Source organism: Salminus brasiliensis, chromosome 14, assembly GCF_030463535.1.
Source record: "Salminus brasiliensis chromosome 14, fSalBra1.hap2, whole genome shotgun sequence".
Lineage (NCBI taxonomy): Eukaryota > Metazoa > Chordata > Actinopteri > Characiformes > Bryconidae > Salminus > Salminus brasiliensis.
In genome coordinates, this window is record NC_132891.1 from 23,784,549 (window position 1) to 23,791,696 (window position 7,148).

General features: G+C 39.0%; 1 non-coding gene across 1 annotated transcript; it reads right to left on the reverse strand.

Annotated features, from left to right (window-relative positions):
* Window positions 1–1,877: 1,877 nt before the first annotated feature.
* Window positions 1,878–1,979, reverse strand: LOC140534973 (U6 spliceosomal RNA). The gene has a single exon (XR_011977513.1). It is a non-coding gene; the product is annotated as a U6 spliceosomal RNA (small nuclear RNA).
* Between the last annotated feature and the right edge of the window lie 5,169 nt (window positions 1,980–7,148).

Genomic DNA, 7,148 nt, shown 5'->3' on the forward strand with positions numbered 1-7,148 from the left:
AGGTAAAGCTGCCTAAATACACCAGTAAGTAGGAAATGATGATAGACTAAAATCATTATATGAGAGAACGCTCCCAGCAGGAGAGTGTAAATCACCATGTCAGTGTAAATATGAGCTAATAGAGGTAATAAGAAATCATTTTATATATTTATATATATTAACACCCAAGTAAATCCTCAGATTCAGAGATATATAGTAATGAAGTAGAACTACTTCAGTACTGTACTTAAGTACTAAAATACTGTATCTGTATCTACTGGAGGATTATTTTATCTCCTACTTCCACTTTTACTTCACTACATATTTTGGATGAGTTTAATACTTTTACTCTGTTAGATGTTTATGTGCTGCAGCTGCAGTGAGGACACTAACGCTAGAGCTCTGTAGTTTATTCCGAGATGGAAGAACCACTAGAAGAAACACCACCTTCCCCACCTTCAAATACTCGTATGTGGCCGAATGGCCAGAGATCTTTTAGCTGTAGTCTAGTTTACAGAGAGTGAAGCTCAGGGTTTTAAGCTGCTCTCCTCACTGCTTTTACAGATGAAACTCTTGTATGTGGCAGGTTGAGTCAGTTTTGTTCAGCTTTCTCTCTTTTGGGCGAGTTTGTTTAGAGAGTTAACTGAAGACTCGTGTTCATGAACTCCGTCTTCTACAGTTCTGTCCTTCTACTACAGCCAGAGGAACTGTGACAGTCCTTACGTCTGAGCATTTGAAATAATAAAAACAGTGATACTCAGACTTTTGACTGCTTTCTGTAAGAACTACAGAACACAAAACTGTACTTTTACTTTCAGTACTTAAGTGGAAGTACATAAGTATTGCATGTAGTTACTTAAGTCTGGAGCTTAAAGACATTTCTGCTTCTACTCAAGTCACTTTTTTGATAGAGCACTTGTACTTTTACTCAAGTCTGGGTCTCTAGTACTTTCTACATGTCTGCTGAGATTGTATTTTGCATGTGAGAAAAACAGATTTAATATAAAAAACACATGAAAGCATTTGTTGGTGGATTGTGGGTCCGCGCTTGCGCAGATCACATTTGGATGGGTAGCACAAATCGGCAGAACACCAGTCTTCTGCGGAATGGCTGAGGAGAGGTGCGTACAGCTTGAGCTCTAGTTCTTAAACTGTTTAAAGAGTTAAAACTCATGATATGCTTAAAAGAAGAGAAAGCTTTAGTGAAAGCAGACTCGTTTAGCATTGATTATGAATTGAGTGTCAGACTTCATGTTGAGTCTACAGGCTTCATGTTCAAGGACTTTTACGTTGACACTCGATTCCTGTTATCATGTTCTGATTTGGGTCACCTGAGAGCTGGGGTACAAAAGGGGAGCAAACGCCAAGGTCTGGGCCGAGAATTACTCTTGCGACGTCAAGCGTTATGTTGGCCTCACGTTCATGAGACTTCTAGGAGAGTCTACGGGTTTCGGTAGTGTATGCTCTATCGGAGCTGATTCAGAAGGAGTTCGCTGTCTGGTTCACTGGTTGGTCGCCAGTAAGAGTCGGCGTCCGGTTTCCTTGCACTCTAGTCACGTAAGTTTATCAGCGCCTGACGAGCGCGGTTTGGGTTCCTGTACCTAAAGGTGCACGTATTTGTCACTGTACAGTGTACACTGTACAGCGAAATGTGTCGTCCGCATTTAACCCATTTGGTAGTGAACACACACTCACACGCACACATGTGTTAGGGGCAGTGAGTACACACACACACACCCAGAGCGGTGGGCAGCCAACTCCAGCGCCCGGGGAGCAGAGAGGGTAAAGGGCCTTGCTCAAGGGACCAACAGTGGCAGCTTGCCGAGCCCGGGAATCGAACCCACAACCCTGTTATCGATATCCCGGCACTCTAACCGCTGAGCCACCACTGCCCCCACAAAAAGATTGGACGCTTCACGATTTTGCGTGTCATCCTTGCGCAGGGCCATGCTAATCTTCTCTGTATCGTTCCAATTTTAGTATATGTGCTGCCGTAGCAAGCTTCCCCCCTCCGTTAGGTTGGCCCAGCCTCGCGTTGCTCCCTGGCTGCCTACCAGCCTCAGGTGGCCTTCAGGTTTTGCCCGCATTAGTTTGTCACGTTTGTCTTGTTTATCCCTCTCTGTTATTGCTGCACTCTTGTGTTTTCCCCTGTTTATTTGATTAAAACGTTATCATGCATCGCACCGTCCCTGCGAGTGTTCACCCGTCCATGTCTAGCTTAGCCAGCATGACAGTGAGTATCGGTTGAATGCAGTGGATTAAGGTTTGGCCTCTATGCAACCTTAATATCTTGTACAGAAATGGTCAACTTATATGTAAAAATAAATAGTAATATTTTAAACTGTGCAAAATAATTAATAATAATAATTAAACATTTGAATTTTAGTTTCAGAATTCAAGAAATCATTCCTCTGCAGACCAGTACAGCTTTAGAAGGACAATAGCACCTACAAAACGGCTGACTTGGAGGAAATGTCTGCATTAGAGCTGCTACATCGAATCTATAAAATTGATAATAATCGATTATTAAAAGTGTGCTTCAACAGGCGTGTTTAAAGCTGTACACTGGAAATCAAAATTAGAGAACAATGTATGAACACTTGATTTTTGCAGAAATAATGCAATCTTCATTGGTCAACATTTGAAGGATTTTTGTTAGGGATATACCATACCACTAGAACAGCGTTTAACAAAATAACCAAAGTATTCAACAACAAATCTTTATTTCACAAAAAACACAATAATCAAAATTAGAGAACAGCAATGACTGTAGCACAGAGAAAGATTACAACTACATTTTCTGAAGGTTACAACAGTCAGTAGGAAGTGTACAGCCATGTGCTCTGAATGACTTCAGCACATATGTGGTTACAGGACATCACTAGTCTCTCACTCTGCTCTGGTGTGATTTTGGTCCACTCTTCTTGCAGTTTCTTCCACAGTTCGGTGACTGTAGTGGGTTTCTTGGCCATAACTTTATCACCAAGGGTTTTCCAGAGGTTTTCTATTGGGTTTAGATCAGGATTCTGAGCTGGCCATTCATTGTTTCAATGTTTTCAGTTTCAAGGAACTGCTTTACCCGTTTTGCTGTGTGACAGGGGGCATTGTCACGCATGAAAATTGCTGGCTGATTGAGTGACAAATGCAAGGAAGGAACCACGTGTTGTTGAAGAAGGTTCTGATACACACTTGCATTCTCTCTGCCATGTAGCTATATGAGAGGCCCAACTCCTGCTGCTGAAAACATTCCACAACCCATTACATTTCCTCCTCCACCTTTCACTGACTTCTTTACACACTTTGGGTTCAGTCTTTCCCCAGCTTGTCAACGAACATAATGTTTCCTATCAGACCCAAATAAATGAAACTTGCTTTCATCACTAAAGTGAACTCTGGAACACTTTTCCTCTGTCCACACAACATGCTCCTCAGCAAAGGTTAATATAGCCTTTTGATTCTTTCTGCTAATGAGAGGTTTGGTCACTGCAGAGTGGGATTTCAGTCCAAATGCTTGTAAACGTTGAACTGGTGAGCAATTCCAGCTGCAGTGTTGAACCGATTGCCCATGGAGATTCTCCGCATTATCCTGTCCTCTCTTGCATTTGTCTTTCGTGGACGACCAGCCTTCTAGGGGGACTTGAATGAGTTTGTGGTGTTGTAAAGATGCAGTATTCTAGAAATCACAGACTTGGAATGACCAACTTCTCTTGCTATGGCTGATAGGGTCACCCTTTTGGCCTTCATCTTGACAACCTGCTGACGGAGGGTTTCAGTCACTTTGGAACGGCTTTCCATCTTGCAAAGTCAGTGAAAACAGGAAAGTTTTGCTGCCAGTTAAATAGGGTTTGTCAGATAATTAAGAAAATTAGCACCACGTGCCAGATTAACACCAACAATTTGCAGGTGTCTGAGAGTGTTCTCTAATTTTGATCAGTGTTCTTTTTCAAAAACCTCATTTACGTTTTTATACTGTGCATTAGAATATATGCAACTCATGAAATATGTTTAAAATACTGCTCACTCCTGTTAGGACAAATTCACATAGGACTACATTGTGACCTTGACATTTAGGAAATTGTGTGTTGTTCTCTAATATTAAACTCCAGTGTATAAATCCGCACACAGACTGAGTAGTGACTGTAGAAAGAGACACAGATGTGAAATAAATGCGCACACGTTTTTCACATCCCAAATAGAGAACATGTCCGGTAAAAAGAGGGCGTCTGGTCACCCTGCTTAACGAACCTCTTCGTCTGTCCTGATCATTTATATGATCATTAAATCAGGATTTCTACTGGAGCTTTCCAGCTGCTGGTCTTTTAACACAGGTTTAACTCAGTCTGATATTAAACGGTATATTTGCCATCTGCTGGTCACTTAACCACATTACATCAGCGCTGTATTTTCCCCTCACAGTGTTTATCATTTTTAACATTTTTAAATTATACTGATATTGAATTATTCAATCAATGATTTTACATGAATTTAAATGTATTAACAGTGATGGCTTTTAACAGATGTTTTTCAATTATTAAATGCTGGCACTGAATATATAGTTATAAATAACATGTTTACCAGAAACGAGCAGAGATGCTACGACAAACATATGTCTGCCCTTGCTGGAGTAACACCCGTGTAATTGGCGCTTTGTCGCCGTCTAGCGGCCAGAATCTGTAACTGACTGTATCAATCATAAAAGAAATGAGAGGCTCGTTTCGTTTGACCCAGTGACTCTGCTGCTGCTGGAGGAACAAGAATTACCAGAGACCCTCTTGTATTTTAGATGTCTTTTGTTCAGACGCTTTGGAGTTCAAAACAATTACAATTACATTTTTTTCTTATTAATTAATGTAAGGATTTCTTCTGCTTTAGTAATTAAATATTAAAAGACCTGAAAGACCAGAAAAAACATTCAAATATTTTTAACCACTGAAACCACTGAAGTCTTATAATTGTTGATTAAAAGTGTGTTGAGTTGTTTTCCTCTGTTCTGTGTTCCAGTGAGAGCTGTTATCTGTATAAAAATGATGAATCATTTATAAATTACAATTTTGAACAGCTTCATATAGACCATATGAAGCTGTTCAAAATTATAATTTATAAATGATAAAAGCAAAACTTTATTCAGATAAAAACATCTCAGTAAAGATCAATTAATATCTTTCCATAAATTTTAATCTGGCATATAAGTATGACAGCTGTGTGAAGATGGGCAATTTATCATGTGCAATATTTTAACCAATGGGACAGTCGGGGGGGGGGGGGGGGGTGTCGCGGCACCGGCCCGTCTGACCTACTTACACCTAGAAGCGCTGAGTCTTTATACAAGGAAGCTGTTACTGACATATAATAATCGCTACATGGCGCTTCTTCCACATGTCATTCAGTTGGGTGTTGAGACTCTCGATATTTCAGGTAAGTATAGACTGTGCTTATAAAAACAATATTATAATGTTATATTACATAATGAAAATATATAATAGAATAATCCATTTATAATATAATACCAAAAGTAAATTTAAATATTAAATAATTGTTTACTGTTGTCTACAAAATATTGTTTCCTCAAAATACCACTTCCCTTCTATTACCATAAAAGTAACACTAACAAGTGATTGTCATTATTTTAGTTAATTTAGACTTTCATTTATTGTATTTATTAATTATTATTGTATTTGGTGTAATAGAATGTACTGCTTGTTTTCTAGAAAGAATTCATAATCCAGTGTGAATAATTCATAAGAGTATTTTATGGACAATCAATTCTTTTACAGGCTTATTTACTATTTAATTGGTGAAAATGCACAGAGACACATCAGTGGAACGCACCTCGCACCAGCAGGTGTTATAGTATAAGAGCATCGCAAAGACTATAAACCTTTGAGAAACTGCCCTTCTAGAAAAAAATAGCATACACTAGCAAACCAGACCAGCATAAACCAGTTTAGATTTAATTAGATTTAATCCTCAGTTTGAAAAAGTAGAGATTTAACAGGTTTTGGGAGGCATTGTTGGCAGCTGATGATTAATCGACTTTTATTAATGCATTTGAAATTGATTAAAGATGAATGAAGATGACCTAGACCCAAATATGTGATGTCCTCATACATTATTAAAACTACTGTAATAAAAGAATTTGGAATGTTACTTTTCACCTCTGGAAATAGATGAAAACAGACCACTTTACACAGTAAACCCCAAATCTCAGAATCTCTTTATTCCGCCAACTATGTTACAATTTTACTTGGTGAGAGCAACACAAGTATGACATGTAACAAAAAAAAACAGACCGTTAACAAGTATTATACTAAAAGAGAAAAATACACAAAACAATAAATAGAATAAATAAAAAGTTAAAAAAAAGTAACAAAGAGCTAGGTTTATAGATTAAGGTGTGAACCCTAATGTAAAATTTACAGTTCTATTATTAATCTTATATTTCACAATTGCACATTTCTGTGCCAAAGTTCATGACAGTACATCAGTTATGAGGGAAAAAAGTACACAACAATAATAATAACAATAATAATAATAATAATAATAATAATAATAATAAAAAGATAAAGAAGAAGAAGAAAAGTAGTTAAAATAGTAAAAAGGAGTTAAAAGTCATGTTTGCTGCTTTTCCTGATCTCAGTGTCTTCGCCTCCTTCTTTTCCTCTTGGGCTGCTTAGGCAGTGGCTCTCTGCTTGTGTCCAGTTCAAAGTGAGGGGCGAAGCTTGTCCCAGTTGGTGAGCTGAAGACCTCTGCGATCTGGACCTCCATACTCCGAGTGGGACAGCTGCACTCCTCGCACAGGCGCTGCTTAATTTCTCGGCCTAGCTGCAGGCTGTAGGAATGGAGATGTCCTAATGGAGTTCTGAGCAGAGGGTCCACCACAGAACCAGAAGTGAGGTCTCTCTACCAATGGAGCTCATCACTGGGACTGAGTCAGGAGCAGTGGGTGGACTGACAACAGTCTGAACCTTGTTGCCACCATTACGTGGGGGGGGGGTATGAACCTGTAACACAAAAAAAAATGAAAATACATATATAGAAACGTTATGATCACCTATGTGTTACACAGAAGCAGACCGATATAAAGCAAAAAACAAACAGTTGCAGAAGGACAGACCCTTGTTGGCCACATCTACCATCAGGATGGGGATCACCTACCTGTTAGACAGTTG